At 50.0% G+C, this 15832-nt stretch overlaps 1 protein-coding gene across 8 annotated transcripts in view; it reads right to left on the reverse strand.

Moving 5' to 3' along the window:
• The window catches only part of HIVEP3 (HIVEP zinc finger 3), a 303544-nt gene that overhangs the window by 116066 nt on the left and 171646 nt on the right, over positions 1–15832 (reverse strand). The window contains exon 1 of one of the 8 annotated variants that reach the window (XM_083810206.1): positions 5968–15650. The exons of 6 other annotated variants lie outside the window; for them this stretch is intronic. The gene's annotated coding sequence lies outside the window, so the exon portion shown is untranslated. Of the gene's footprint in view, positions 1–340; positions 359–5967; positions 15651–15832 lie in introns of those variants that run through there. One more of the 8 variants, XM_083810202.1, reaches the window with a different exon arrangement.

Genomic DNA, 15832 nt, shown 5'->3' on the forward strand with positions numbered 1-15832 from the left:
CATCCCTCCATCCCCCCATCCCTCCATCCCCATCCCTCCATCCCCCCATCCCTCCATCCCCATCCCTCCATCCCCCCATCCCTCCATCCCCCCATCCCTCCATCCCCCCATCCCACCATCCCCATCCCTCCATCCCCATCCCTCCATCCCCCCATCCCCCCATCCCTCCATCCCCATCCCTCCATCCCCATCCCTCCATCCCCCCATCCCTCCATCCCCATCCCTCCATCCCCATCCCCCCATCCCCATCCCTCCATCCCCCCATCCCTCCATCCCCATCCCCCCATCCCCATCCCTCCATCCCCATCCCCCCATCCCCATCCCTCCATCCCCTGCACACCCTCCTCCTCCTCGTCCCCTATGCCCGGGAAAACCGGGAGCGAGCCGAGCACGCCTCCTGCCCTTCCTTCCCCCGGGCTGCGGCTTGGAGGGGGAGGACGGGGTTGGGGGGGGGGGGGTCACGGCCACGGCCAGCCCGGGGGCGTTATCCCGGAGGGACCCCGCGAGCACCCTCCGGGAGGCCCCGGCGAGCTGCCCACGCGGGGCTGCCCACGCGGGGCCGTGCCGGGGGCAGCCCGGGGCTTCCCGGGGAAGGGAAAATCGCTCGGAGCTCACCGAGCGGCCCGCCGCCCCCACGGCCGCAGCGGGACCCCCCAGCACCGAACCGCCCGCTGGGCTGCCCTGATGCACGCCGCTTTCCCTTTTTCCTTTCCTTTTTTTTTCTTTTTTTTTTAATTTTTATTTTTTTTTCTTCGGTTTTGATCAATCCCTGCCCGTCACAAATGGAGCCCTCGGGCTGGGAGGGGGAGACAAAGCGCTCCTCGGCACAGCCGCAGGCGGACACCGCCGGCAGCCCGGCGAGTCCCGCTTCCACCGGGGGGATGCGAAAAGCGCCCCGGGGGGGCTGCCCCCGCTCCCGGGGGGAGCCCGGCGAGGATCTCCCGGCACAGAGCGGGACAGCGCCGGGTCCTGGGGCTGGGGGGGTTGGAGGACGACAAGCAGCCTCACATCCCGGGCTGTGCTTACGTCTGAAACACACGTGCGTATTCGGCAAAATGTTTCGTGCTTCCTCTGGTCATTAGAAATACCTCTGCAGAGAGGGCTTCACTGGGAAAAACGGGAGCTCTTACCAAGGTTCCTTATCTTGCTCAGCTCATCGGTATACGCTCAATAAGCCTGCATTGCCACTTCGCAGCGTATCTGGTAAAGCACTACGGTGAAAGCAGCAGTGGTAGAGCTGGCAAAAGTAGCAAACCTGCATCTGAGCCTTCCTTCCATCAGAAAGATGCAGGCTACATTAAATACATATATATATATACGAATGTATATATATATATGCACAAAATACACAAATATACATATACAAATATATATATATACAAATATACTACACATATACATATTTATATGTCATTAGTTAAAAAAAAAACAAACCCCCCACAACTGGTGCCAAACCTATGTTCCTATCTGACTCCAGACTTCACAAAGTCAGAGTTGAGCCAAAAAAAAGTCATCTAAGGATGAAATAACGACACTGTGAGGTCTCTACAATGGAAAGAATTATCCTGGCAGAAACCTAGCAGGATGTGCTTTTCGGGGTGAACATGAACAGCGTTGTCATTTTGCTCAGCAAACAGCATGTTGCTTTTCAGAAGAATTAATGATTGGAAACCCACTGCCGAAACACCCATCTGGCCGGTCTCCAACCAGCCGCAGCCCATCTCCCCGTTAACTGCCTCCACCAAGTGCTTTTGGTGCTAAAAACAAGAAAATACTATATAATACGTGTACTTTCTATGGGCTTGTTGTTGTCTTGGTATTCCAGTTTCACACCCAATTTCGGCTTCTCACATTCCGGACAGAAGTGAGAATCGCAGCGTGACGTAGAAATGCTTTGCAGTCTTATTGAATTTTGCTCCCATGCTGTCACGGTGTCCCCGCTCTTTCTCAGCCAGTCACTTTGCCGTAAGTAGGTGCAGTTGCACGAGGTCTTTAAAGACTCGTACAGACGCAGGCAGTGGACACGCCAAGGGGCCCCACAAGGACTCTTAACAAGTGCACGTGGAGCAGCCTGCGCCCTCCAGGCTCACTCGACAAACACTGAAATTAGCACTTTCAGCCTGCGATGACAAGGACAAGGCTGCTCCCCCAGCCACACGGAGCACATCGCACCCACAGCCCTGCCCCGGCCGACTCGGCTTTGGTGGGCTGAAAATTGAAGTTTGTCACTTAAATGCAAACCAGTCTAATCAGGGGGCCTGAGGGGACCGGCGGTGGCAATAGAAGGGCCTGGATATGGCCAGGCGTCCCCTTTCTTCATCCAGTCGAGCTTTAGTGTTTGGGCAGTCACGTAATAAATGAAATATAGCTCACAGGAGCACGAGGACTTTTTGCACAAGCAAAAGCATCAAAGAAGTCTCTTATTTACTCCATGCCAGAGTTAGGGGAAAAAAGAAAAAAAAAAAAAAAAAAAGGTTTTGTCTCAGTTTCTGTGTAAGCACATCAGATTCCAGCTGAAACCTCATGACAGTAATGATTTGACTAGGCCAGATAGATCATCGCCTCCCAATGCACACAGAATTATCCTTCCCTTCTTTGCACATGGGGACGAACTGAGAACAGGCTGTGAGAACCACAAAATCATAGACAAGAAGCACTCATTGAAACGTCCCCTCCCAGTCCGAAGGGGCCGGGGCACCCAGCACGACTGCGATAGTTCCAGAACCTCGTCCATCGCAAACCCTCTTTCCTTGGAAGACAGCCCCAGGATCCGTGGAAATAGCAGTGAGGTGCTGATGCTGCTTTTAAAGCGCACCGCACAGCACTGAACACTGGCACATTGCAGATTTTCCTCAAAAGAAAACGCTGTGGATTTTTGATTTTTCCTGTTTATTATTTTTAACCAGCACATTTGCACCTGCCTCTCACACCAAGCTCCCAAACTCCCTCTTGCTGCTTATGGAGGTTGTTCTCCATGCCCCGGCATCTAAAAGGTCAAGGTGTTTTTCCCCTGCCCGGTACAAACGCGGCTATTCAATGCAATTAGTGCAAAGGTGTTTGCCCGTGGCGGTGGCTTTTCTTAGGTGGAAAAGCGCGGTTTTGCTTAAATGGGAAAAGGAAGGGAAGGGTTCCCCTGGGGCTCCTCTCCCCACTGCAGGGCCAGGACCACGCGGGGTCAAGCCTAGGCCACGGTGGGCAGTTTTGTGGAAATCCTTTGTTCGAAGCCAGCGTTTACTCAGGCAAGAGACTGTCCTCGGGTCGAGCACGGCCAAAACAACCACATCTCACCTCGCGCTTAAAGGTCAGACTCTTTTCCTTCCCTGGGTGTTTAGACTGGTTTTGCCGCCTCCCCATCCTTCAGCCACCCCTGCTCACCTCGCTGGGGCCCGGCGTAGGTAAAAATTACCCACTGCCTGAAAAGGCCTCTTTGAAACCGTTTCCCTCTTTTCTTTTTTTTTTTTTTGGAGCGGTGCTGGCTTTTCCACCTTCGCTGCTGCAGCGCAGGAGCTCCCGGCGCTGCACTCCCCGGAGCACCCTGCACCCTTCGGCCGCTCGCACGTCCCTAACTCATCCCTCTCTTTGCTGCTGCTAAATCGCCTTAACAGGAGCCGAAAGCTGGGTCAGTGCTTTCAGCTCTTCCGTATTTGCAGTTGCTGGAGCTGCTGTTCGGGTAACGGAGTGGAAAATGAGGTTCCCCCCAAAAAACAACTCTTCACTGCAACATGGGAATCTGGGATTTTCATGTTAATCCTCCCAGTCACTTCACCTTTCTGTGGGGAAGTCTTCCCATCTGGGAAACTGCCTGGGGACTGTCAAAGGTTGTTTGGTTGTTTGTTTAAAGCCCTTACGTCCAACTACGAGCAATTGCGCTCCTGACTGCTCCTGATTGAAGGGGGCACTGGGAATAGTTTCCATGTCATCCTCCTCCTTTGGGAAACTTGCGGCAGCAGAAACCTGTGAATCTAACTTAACTTTTTCAGACATATTTAACAACCTTTTACGATGTGAACTGTAAATCCCTAAAAGTGAAACAAGATCTTCAGAAGCCGCAGGCTCGTAGCCCCTCAGCCAGCACCGCCGGCAAGCCCAGCTTTTGGAAAACTCCCCCCGCTTTTGGAAATCGCACCAGGCACCTCTCCCGAGGCACGTGCATTTACGACAGCCGAACCCCAGGAGCTCACATCCCTTTCCAACGCTCACACCAGCAGTCGGGAGCCACGTGCCCACCGCAGGGCAGTGACCTCAGGCTGTGTCCCCCCCCCCCGGCTCATCTCGGTCCTGGCGTCGCTCCGGACCTCAGGCGCTGCAGGAGCTCTGCGTCTCGCTTTCCACATCTGCAGAATGGGAATAACAGCTTTCCCCAACTCCAAAGGTCCCTGTGCTCATTAAACATTTCAAAAGCATGCGGGAGAATCTACAATTATCCAAAAAATCACTGCGAATTTTCATTATTATTCCAACACTTACATTAAAGACACATGTCCTGGTAAGTAGCAGGCATGAGGAATCATTATGCTAATTTTAGACAGAGCATCTGCTCAATGTTAAATCTGAAACTTTGTCTCGAAGAAATAATTTAAATTATTTTTCTTCAGAATTGACATTTGTCAAACAATATGTCGCGAATAGAAATCGCAGCCAACTATGAGTAATCCGAGCGAACACACGCACTCCGCCGCGGCAAAACGCGCTCGGGGAGGGAGGCTGCTGCCTTTTGGCATGGCAGGAATTAATGAGTGAAATAGCCAGGCTGACGGGCTTCCTGCCTCGCAGCCGTTTCTGCCAGCTTCTGCTGGTGGCACGGAGGGAGGCGCGTCCCTGCCCTGTACCCTCGCGCCGGGATTACCCCGGGCAGCGCTCAGCCTGCACCAGTGCAAGGGGCAGGCTGGGACCAGCGCTACCTGTAGGGACCAAACAGCCTCAAAGCAGTGCTTATTTTGTTGCTAGAATAAACTATGTGCGTGGCTTAGAGGCACATCTTACCCAGTATTTTATTTATTCGTTTATTTATTTTTGCACATGCATCTGAGCACCTTCCCACTTGCCTAATCCAGTTTTGCAAAGTAACTGGGGACGGGAGATACCATCTCCAGAGCCCGTACGTGTCAGCCCTGCTGTGTTTGCACTGGGGGAAGGGATGCAGCTACTTTCAAGCACGCTTTTTCTCTTCCTTTCTTCCTATTAATTTTAGTCCGGTCGTTTCCAGCGTGCCTGGGGAGCCCTGGGGATCTGGAGGCAACTTCTAAGAGTTTTGTGAGTTGTCACTAAGAAAAGCAAATCCAGTGTTTGGAAGCTTAAATTTGCTATGCAAATGACTGCACCCCTCTGTAAAAATGTAAGATTTACAAATCAAAAAAAGGTTGGAAACCACTGACATAGACCAATATACAGTAAACACCCCAATAACCACATCAATACCTGCGAAACAAGGTATTACAGAGCGGGTCCACATCTTGCAGAATGTGTGTCTATACATAACAAGCGTTAATTTGAAAATTAAATAAGCATTTTTAACATATAGTTTGGGTTATACTGTAGACACAGAAGCCATTTTCCCTCCTGAAAATATTGCAAAAATAAAAGGGTTGGTTTGCTTTTAAGAACGGAAATTGAATGGTGACAAATCGCCATCATACTGTCCACTGGTTACGGCCTTTTGAATTCCACCTAGAAAAGTTCCCAAGTCCCATCAGAAATTGCTCGTCTCAGATTTCCTAAAAGCCTGGCTGTAAAATCAGCCACTGATCCCCAAGCCACCTCCTTTTTGGCAGCTCCATATGTATATAGTCTGCAAGTATCTGTCAGCTTTTTAGACAAAAGATAGCTGGTATCTAAAATTTCAGTAACGCCGGCTAAAACCTCTTTCTCCCTAATTCTGATCTTGACATTTTTCAAGGCAACACAATCATTTCTGACTGTGAAGTCGACAGCTGTTCCACCCAAACACCCTGCTTAGATTCATTTTACCTTAAGCGCGGGATGGCCAGGGATGCCTCTGCCGTGAACCCCCCAGCAGGGACGGCGATGTCCTGGCCTCAGTGGAATTCCCCCGAAGAGCAACGCCCCACACATCACCCCGAGGGTGAGCAGTGAAATGTGGCTTCCGAGCGCCAAACAGGAAACTAAGCAAAAGAATTTAAGAACTAACAAAAGCATATAGGAAATCCTCAAGGGGCAGGGAAGGTAAGAGAGAAAAAATAAATAGCACACACCCTGGGGAAAGTAAAAGGAAACAGGGCTTGCCCTTCCACCACTGTCAACCCACTCACTTTCTGTTTACTCCAGTGCGAGGGAGAAGTTAGGAGCACCTAAAGGTGGTTTTGCCCCATCCTCCCTCCCTGGTCACACCAAAGCGGCGTCCCCCAGCCAAGGCGACCTGCCCCAGGGTGTCCATGAAGAGTGAAGCCGGTGCTGCACGGGCTGTTTGAGCCCCTGGGAAGCACGCACGATGCTGGGCAAACCACTTTATTTGAATGCCATGCGCAGGGAGAGCACCGGGGGCTGGGTTTTTCGGATGAGCTCCAGGATTTAAGTCGCACGTCCCAACACAGCCGTGCTCAGACGCGGGTACCCCGCTTCGCTGCGGCAGCCTGCACACCTTGGTGCATCTCAGCAGCCCACCGCTGCATTGCGCTTCCTCCGCACTGGTACCCGTATGGCTGAGATGAACCCAAATGCTGCCATCACCTGCGTTTAGAGGAAAACCCCGCGCAAAGCAACAGCCAGCTGCTTCTGGACTAAAAGAGGGTCGGTTTAGATTAGATATAGGGAGGAAGTTCTTTACCCTGAGGGCGGTGAGGCCCTGGCCCAGGCTGCCCAGAGGAGCTGTGGGTGCCCCATCCCTGGCAGTGCCCAAGGCCAGGCTGGATGGGGCTGGGGGCACCTGGGCTGGTGGGAGGGGTCCCTGCCCGTGGCAGGGGGTTGGAACCAGATGGGCTTTCAGGTCCCTTCCAACCCAAACCCTTCTGTGATTCTATGAACTTTCCATACAGTTCCTCCAAACCCAGCCTATCAAGCAGTTAGAAACTGCTCTTAATGCAGTAATACCAACAGCGTGTGTTTGGACCAAAACTCCACAAATAGCCATGTACAGTGAACCCAGGCAATAACGCATCAGTAACGTCAGTAATTTTTCTTTGAATAATAATTTCCCAAGACTGGACCTCTACCAGAAGCTTCTGTTGCTCCTTGCATTAATTGCATTAATTGCATTACCTCATTTCTGCCTCTCGCTACAGAAACTTGCAACAATTTGTCAGCTCGTATTCCCCCTTTCAAGTCAGAATTAGCAATAGGAAACCAAAATAGTTTTATTGGTGGACTGTGTCCTTTTAACAAATTTCAGTAGGAAAACATCATAAGTTTTGCATCTGTGGCTAAATGCAACAGGACTTGGGGGGAGCATCTGGCTGCTAACATTCAGCAGTTTTTGGTGGAGGCTCAAGGGAGGGCAGGCAGCAGCCTCGCAACACCAAAAAAGGGAATAAAAAAGCATCATTCGGGCAACATCCATAACTTTATAGTTAGGATTTTGATTGATTTTTTTTTCATTTGTAAAGCAAGGAATTTAGTTCTTTGATGTATAAGAAAATGCACACAGCACAGCTTCTCCAAATTTACAGCATTTGTTCTTTAAGTAAAGAAATCTGTACCTAGTGAATAGAACACCAGAACTGGTGCAAAACCAGTTTCTGTGGCAATCTTGTCTCTGCCGTAAGTGACCGCCCAGTAGAGTAACGTTGGCTCTGAAATACTTTCTGCAAAATTAAAATTCATCAAATCTTAAATGTAGACTGCACTAGCAAAAACATAATTAAGCAAAGTCATGAAGGACTATTGTACTACACCGATGTGGTCGCCTGGGCCACATCAGCTACTTAACACATCTCTGAAGCCGGGCTGTTACAAGACAAGGGATTGCAGCTCTCTTATTTACCGTGGCCATGCGTTCACCAGTGACTGGAAGGAAAGGGCAGGAGCAGCAGAGTATGGCAGCAGCTCTCCTTGTTCAGGCGCCACTGCTCATTAAAAATGTTGTGGCCGCCCTTTAGTTCGGACACTGGGGATCGAGAAGCTCCCCGGCTGCTTTGGTTGGCATCCCTGTGTGCTGCTGCACAGCACAAAGGAAGCCTTTACAATAGAGACAAAAATGGTTGGGGGTTTTCACCCTGCACACCTTTTCCCAATCTGCTATTCTTGGCAGCACAGGCCTCTAACCTATTCCTAATAAAAATATATTAAAGTCTGCCTTCTGCAGTAAGCTTGCTGGCTGGAATTTTTCTCACCCATCTTCAGATTTCTGCAAAGTAAATATCTCCACACCTCCTTTTATGGAGGAAGTCCTAGAGTTGATTCACTTCATTGCAAGATACACATCTGAAGTAGTAGGTGAATCATGCCCTGGAACATTTTTTTTTTTTCTCTTTACTGACTGCAAAGGGAGCGTGGATGACTCCTCAACTGGAGAGAGATGAGAGAGTCCCAGCCCTGCTGTTTGCACTGCCCCGAAACTCCAGTACCGTGCTCTTAACAGGATGTATGTGTGTGCATGAGTGTGCATTATTTCACACTTCATCAAACCACTAGAAGTGTCACCTGACTACCCACACTGTGCTTATTATGTATTATTCATATATTCAGTGGTATATTATTCACTAATGAACTCTATACAAAAAAATACATACAGTTTAGACAAGGAACTTCATCAAAAAGACCCTTACAAATAAGATATGGTAACTTAGAATTTATAAACTTAGGAAATTAAGACTTAATTTCACATACACTTAAGACTTCAGGTCACATACAAAAAAAAATTGAAATAAGCACATGTGAAATGAAGATATCCAAAATACCCTAACACCCTAAACCAGCGCAGGAAATCATAAAATTGCCATTGCAGTGTTTGTGGCTTCACATCAGCCAGAACCTGAGTTGCTGTTCTTGGTCAAGTCAAGGGCCATCCAGTCCCACACCCTTCTCCAGGAGGTCCCTGGCCCTGGCAGCAACCTGCACCCCAAGAGGATGTAGCGAGGGACCTGAGGGACAGGTCTCTCCATTCAAACTGCACCAAGCATCATGATAAAATCCCAGAGCAGCAAACAGCTTGCACAAACGGGGAAATAGCTGCAAAACTCTTGGGTCACTTGGAAGTCTACGTGCAGCCAGCAATTAGCCGACACGTCCCCACGCGGCCACGTAACCTTTCGCATCGGCCAAGCCCATACCTGCCTATGTGGCTACAACCCCACTGGGGCTGGAGCATTTTCAGGTGAAGTTCAGCCTCCAGTAAGCCCCTCTGGGTAACGTACGGGCTAACCTGGCACTCGGATGGACCCGGCTGGTGGGTGGGCAGCTGCTCCCCCCCAGGGGGCAACAGCTCCCGTGCAGCACCAGGGAGCGGTGGGGCCATTCCCGATTTCGGCTGGAGTTTGCTGACATCCCTCCAAACTTAGATTGGACAGTTTTGAAGTAAACAGTCCACAGGCAAGATCCCATCTGACTTAATGCAACCGATAATTTTTTTTGTTTCTTTGTAGTTTGTTGTTGTTGTTTTGGTTTGGTTTTTGTTGTTGTTGTTTAGTCTGGCTTTCCTATAAACAAGGCGGCCGCACATCTCATTAAGGATTAAGGGCGTTTGCATAACCACCAGGACAGCCACTGATCAACTTCCAGTGCATGAGAAGGTATTACCCTCTGATTTTTATTTTTATTTTTATTTTTTTTTATTTTTATTTTTATTTTTATTTTTATTTTTATTTTTATTTTTATTTCTGCTGTTCTACATTTCTATGTTCTTTCTCCTGCATTCAGGGTCACTAAAGCAACTTGAATTGGCCATATTGATGACTTGGGGATCTATCAGTGCACAAGATGATGTTCAATGGTCTAGGAGATGAAAATGCAGATTTCTGGGAATCTAGAGAATGGCACTGAAAGCCGAAATGTGTCCTTCAGTGTCCAGATTAACTGGGCTCCTACATAAGCAGCACGCACTGGTCCTGCAGTATTCACAGCATGTACATCTTCCCGTATAAAAATGCAAACTTTCAAAATGGGCACCGTGGTGATGACGTTTTAAATAACTACTGCTTTATGAATACTTCTCAGATTTTTTGTTTGTTTGTTTTAAAACTACTTTAAGTTCATTCTTCAGTGCAGCATTGTCTCAAAAGTATATATTTTGCCAATTTATTTTATTGGTTGGGGAAAGAGAAAGTAAACATGTGGTAGTCCCCTCTCTTTGCTGTTCTTACTTCATGTGACAGAAGAGACAGTCCAGAAGCAAACCTTGATGCTTTTGGTTTAGTTTAGGCTTTTTTTTTTTTTTTTTTTTTTTGTGAAGTGGAAAGAGAGAAAATCATTTTCAGCATCTGAGCTTCCATGCCCTGGGCAGAAACGGAGTGAGCCTTGTCCCACACAGCTGCTGGCTGATGCTTCAACAATTTGCTGCTACACCAGCTTGTGTGAACTTTGGGCTCGTCAATCTGTGCACATCCTGCTAATTTTGGAGAATGACGCTTTTAAAACTCTTCTGCTCACCCTTGTTAAGCTTCCCATTATAACTCCCTGAAACATGCATTATGCTGCAGTCCCCTTCCGCAGCCCCTTGGAGACTTCAACCAAAAGGAAAAAAAAAAATCACAAAGCCTAAATGCAAAATCAATGCTTCGAACTCAGGGGGTCTGGAGAAGAAACACGGAGAGGCAGCACTGCCTCAAAACGCGTGTTTGAGCTGTCAGGCACATATGGTGGCCAAATAAAAGGGTACATTTCTGTGAGAGCGTTTCTGAAGTGCTTGATGATTTATTTCTAGATGTAGGGAGACAGGACAGGCACACAGTGAATTTCAAGGTAGCAAAGGCTTGTTGTAAATCAGATTGTCATTTTTCCTATCTTCTGAAAAGAATCCCAGAGAGGTTAATTTAAACAGCGAGGTATGTTTCCCGCTCCCTCAATTTTCTTCTCTCCCTCATGGCTATATGGCAGAAGTTATGTTATTGCTTACCTCCAGGGCAGGAGAACAGAAAGGGACTTCTGCTGGAGATCAGCCAAAGCTCTGTGCTGGGTATCAGCAGACGATGGAGAAAACCTGTGAGCTTTAGGTCATGTCCAGATGTTTTTGCATCTGCTTGGGCATCTTTGACTGGCTTTGGCAGCTGATGTGGTGTATACATTCAGGAGGGCAATCCAGAAGTGCCATGCTCCAAGCTGCCTAGCCTTGCAGATGCCTAAACCTGACTAGGAGCCATGTGGGACCTAAAATATCGCTGGGTGCTCGCATCTGGGCACCTACACGTGCTCAGAAATGTCCCAGGCTTGGGAGCTGGATGCTTTGCTCACACCTAATCTACATCTTGATGAAGGGAAGGCATCCGCTCAAAGTCCACCCACTAGGTACAGGCAGCCCCCAAATTCAGCACGAAGCACGGGAGCTGCTCTCCAATACAAGAACCGCTGACGAGCAGTCAACTCCTTCCCAATATTGATACCAGGATGAGTTTTATGATGTTATCTTGGACCGGGGGTTGCTGTTTCCTTTATACACCTCCTAATTTCTCACCGGGAAAGACAGGAGACATCACGCTTCAGTGGGGACTGCCGTGCAGGGTGGTGGCAGGATATGGCCCTGACTGTCTTGGCCACCTCTGTGGGCGTTCAGGTTTTGTGATAAAAATCTCTGCTGCACAGCCACAGAAGAGCACGGAGATTCCCCGGTGGGCGAGGGGCCCAAATAACGCCCTGCCCTACTCCCAGCCCCATCCCGGCAGCCCTCAGCCCCTCCCGGACCCACCTCCACAAGGCCAGAGAAGCACAGGGGCACAACAGCAGGTGGGGACCCAAATTCGGGACTCAGAGGAAGGGACACCCTGCCCAGCTCCTCCCAGGGTTGTCCCAGGAGAGCCTCAGCCCCGGGGTCCGGGCGTGAAACCCACGATGCTGATGAGGCCCGTGACCCGCGAGGTGAGTCAGCCGGAGCTCACTACGGACCGAGGCGGGGATGGGCCCCGTGGGGGATGCAGGGGAAGCACACCTGGGGATTGCACAAGGCTTTACAGCAGGGTGTTTAGGGAAGGACCCAAAGGTGGGGAAGGGAGGGATCAAGGTGGTTTGGGGAGGAACACGTGGGAAAATAGAGGGATAAGGAGATAAAAAGGGCCATCCCTGTGCAAACAGTGCTGGGCAGTACGCTTCTGCAGCCATGACGAGTGCGGTCTGTCCTATCTTCTCACTAAACTCTGTTTATAACAATTTTCCTGGGGGAGGGACTCCCTTTGCCTGTGTACGTGTGCACAGGGTCTGAGTGCAGCTGGGACCAGGGGTGAGTGTGCACCAGCAACGGGAGCGGGGTTCCTACGTCCCAGCACCAGCAACTGGTGAGACTGGGGACCCAGGCCCAGCTCGGGGATGGTCTGCAAGTCTAAGCTCACCTACTGGAGGGATCCACATTGTCCATGCGTGTATATATATTTCCCACTAACAGATCTCCATCCTGAAGTGTGACCAAACAGCCCTGAGAGAGTGAGAGACAGATAACTTTGTTGTCCATCCAGGAGATCCATGCCACCACCACCACCGCCCCCAAAAGCTCTATTCTGCGACCAGCAGCGCTAAGCTTCCTTCCCCGACTCTGCTTACATGTTTAAGTGACTAGCTTGGATTTTCTGTCTTCATATATATATATGATTTTACACTTTCATTTCAGCACAGAAAGCTCCTAAAATTTTCCTTCCAGGGCTTGAATCTAAGTAATTACAGGCTACGGTCACACAGTATATGCTGGCTGGTACAGCTCTCTTCCCTGCCAGAAAAGCAGGTCAATTATAAGCAATGAACCACATTACCAGGAGAGAAAGCTGGTTTGAATTCTGGTCAATTAGTGCTTAAAACTGTCGTGGAAGAGAAAGGTAAATTGAGCTAATACAGCTACAAAGGCAGACCGACATATCTCAGCATCGAGCACAGACAGCAGAGGCTTAATTTCTGAGATGGCAGGAATTAATGATGTTTTGGCATAAAATCAGCTTCAAACCTGCAGGGTGAAATCAGTGAGGTTCCTGGCCCGTCTCTTCTCGCCTCCTTCTTCGGGTCCCCGATTGAAAAAACATGCCTACTTAGGGAGGGTGCTGAAACACGTAATTAACTTTAAGGATGTCCTTACATGCTTTCCCGTGACAAAGTGCAAAGAGCTGCAGTGTGTAAGGGCTTGCTGGACTCCTGCCATTCCCATGACTGCCCCAGCCAGGGAGGAAGAGGAGAAGGGGCGAGCACGAAGCAGGCTTCCTCAGGCGCCCCTTGCAGAGGGCTGGCTCTCAAATAGCCCAGAGACCTGGGACCAGCAGCTTGAGTTTGTGGCTCCCCGTCCCCCTGCACCCCTCTCTTGAGCATGGCCTACTGGAAGCAGTGCAAACTTCAAAGGAAAGGTTGAGAAGAGATGGTTAGCCTGAAAACTTCATTTTCTCCAGCTGGTAAATGTGCACATCACCTCCCAGGGGCCACATTGATAGAAAGGGAGAGCCAGACACCTCTCAGGTTTCTGCTCACTACTGCTCATGCAATGCCCTTTCGTGGTTTATCATCCAAGACAGCAGCAACCAGTGGGATATCGCAGCAGAGCCAAGCCCAGAGGAATGACAGACAAGGGAAATCAAACACGCAGTCCCCAGGGCAGTGAAGGAAAGCAGCAGATGGAAAGCAAAGGCTCTGCCGCCCCGGAGTGCCTCCTGCAAGCTGGGAAGGGGCTACGGCTTGGTGCTCCTCATCCCTGTCCCACGTCCCAGCAAACATGCAGGGAGCAGACACTCCTGGCTCTTGAGAGGCTGCACACCCGTGTCACGGTCAATTCAGTGAGAACTGGACTGTTGTTTTTAATCCCTGCCTTGCTGTTTGTGCCCAGACCTGAAGGGAAACATCTGACATAGGTATGTTCTCACAGGCTCACTGCATGGTTCAGGTGAGAAGAGACCTCGGGGACCACCGGGTCCAGCACCCTGCTCGAGCAGGGTCACCCCCAGCAGGGTGCCCAGGACTGCGATATGACCCCACGGTGCCCCACAGCTTCCCAGCCCCAGGGCTTGTTGGCACAAGCTGCCAGACTGGGTGGACTGAGCACCACGAAGCACCTGGCATGGACATTGAGAACCTGGTCCCACGCGTCCATCCCGGTACTACGATACCCACGGCACTGCACTCGCCGTGTGAGTGCTGCCCTGCCCTCACAAGCCTTCATCCTTCCACCGCCGGAGCCAGGAGAGGCTGGCATGGACCAGACCTAGAAAAGCTTGAGGTCGGAGCCAAGGAGCACAAGTTGGGTCCACCACATCTCAGGGCTGTCCCATCCCGGCTCCAAAATACCAGTACCGCCTTACGAGAAGGTGCTGTGTGGATCCTGGGTCCTCGGGCTCTGCCCGCAGCATCATCGGCTTCCCCACAAAACGCATCTCCTCTCCTTATGCAGCACAGGGTGGGACCCAGCCATGCATGACCTCGATGAGCATTAAACCTTAATGTACACCAGATCGTGAACTGTCACAACAGCAGCCGTCAGCAGCTCATTGCACATCACCACACGGATTTACACTGGCACAAAGCTGATTAGATAAGAAAGGAATCAAGGAATAAAGCTCTGCCTGGACACAGCAGGGCTGCGGGACACCCATTTGTTAGAAGAGGTTCATCCCATGTTTCTTCTTTGTGTTTGGGTTAATTCTAGCATAAAGTGGGGTTTGTGAAAACCCAGGAATACTCTGAGGTTGTTGGCAGGCGGTTTCACTGGACTGCTCGCTCCTCCAGCTTTTCTTAAAAAGCTCAAAAGCAAAGCAGCTGAAGCTCGGGGAGGCAGCGATGCCCCGAGCCCCAGGCTGGGCTGCTTACAGACGACCCACTGCAAAACCGCCCTGCAGCGCTGGAGGCTCAATACCTTTCTTCATTCTGCTAACAGCCGCGGTGACCTGAAGCAGCCTGAGTGCTCTCAGAAGTGCCTCAGCCGACCTCTGCTTATCTGAGCAGCTCCCAAATCCCAGGGCTGGAGCTGTGGGACCTGCCCGTGGACCCCTCTGCAGACATCTCCCCCCTCCGCAGGTGGCAGCACTTCAAAGGCAGGTGCAGAACATCCCATAATAATGAGAATAAAAAGAAAAAAAAAAAAAGCCTGCTTGCTAGGCAGGCACTGTTTGACACCCCAACACGTGAGGCTGTATTTCTTAAGCAGCCTTACTTTTCTGTAGCTCTCACCGAACGGATCTATGTGTCGTTTTATTAATATTAGCCGTGTCTGTCTGGTTTTTAAAATGTTATTAAGGTCCACTCCAAGATTTTCCTTGGCAATGAATTCCAGGGCTTAATTATGCACTGCGTTAACAGGCTTAGTGTTTTTAAATGTAACACTTAATCTCGTTAGAGGCCACGTGCTCTTGCATTTGCAGAGCAGGTTAAACAACAAGACCAACGCACCCTGCTGTATACCTTTACAGGATGTTTATTGCATCGACCGAATTTCTGCGTATTGGATATGGAGCAACTGCCACGCATCCTCGAAGCGAGTCACCTTCCTAGATCTTGCACTGCGTTACAGAAATCCTTCAGGTCCATCTCTATTAGTGCCAACAAAGCTCAGAATGTCTCTTGTTCCATACCCATCTCAGTGATGCTCTCTGAAGGGTTTGGGGAAAAATACATGAATTTATACACTGACTTTCTTCAGATAAATACTTCATGTTGGCTCTCTTGCTGCCACAACAAGCAGATGACAAAATGCTACTGCCTGCAGATTGCTGTAGCATAAACAACGCTGTCCTACCAGGACTGCCAGGTCTAACAGGTTTCAGGTAAGGCT

Source organism: Anser anser, assembly GCF_964211835.1.
Source record: "Anser anser genome assembly, chromosome: 24".
NCBI lineage: Eukaryota > Metazoa > Chordata > Aves > Anseriformes > Anatidae > Anser > Anser anser.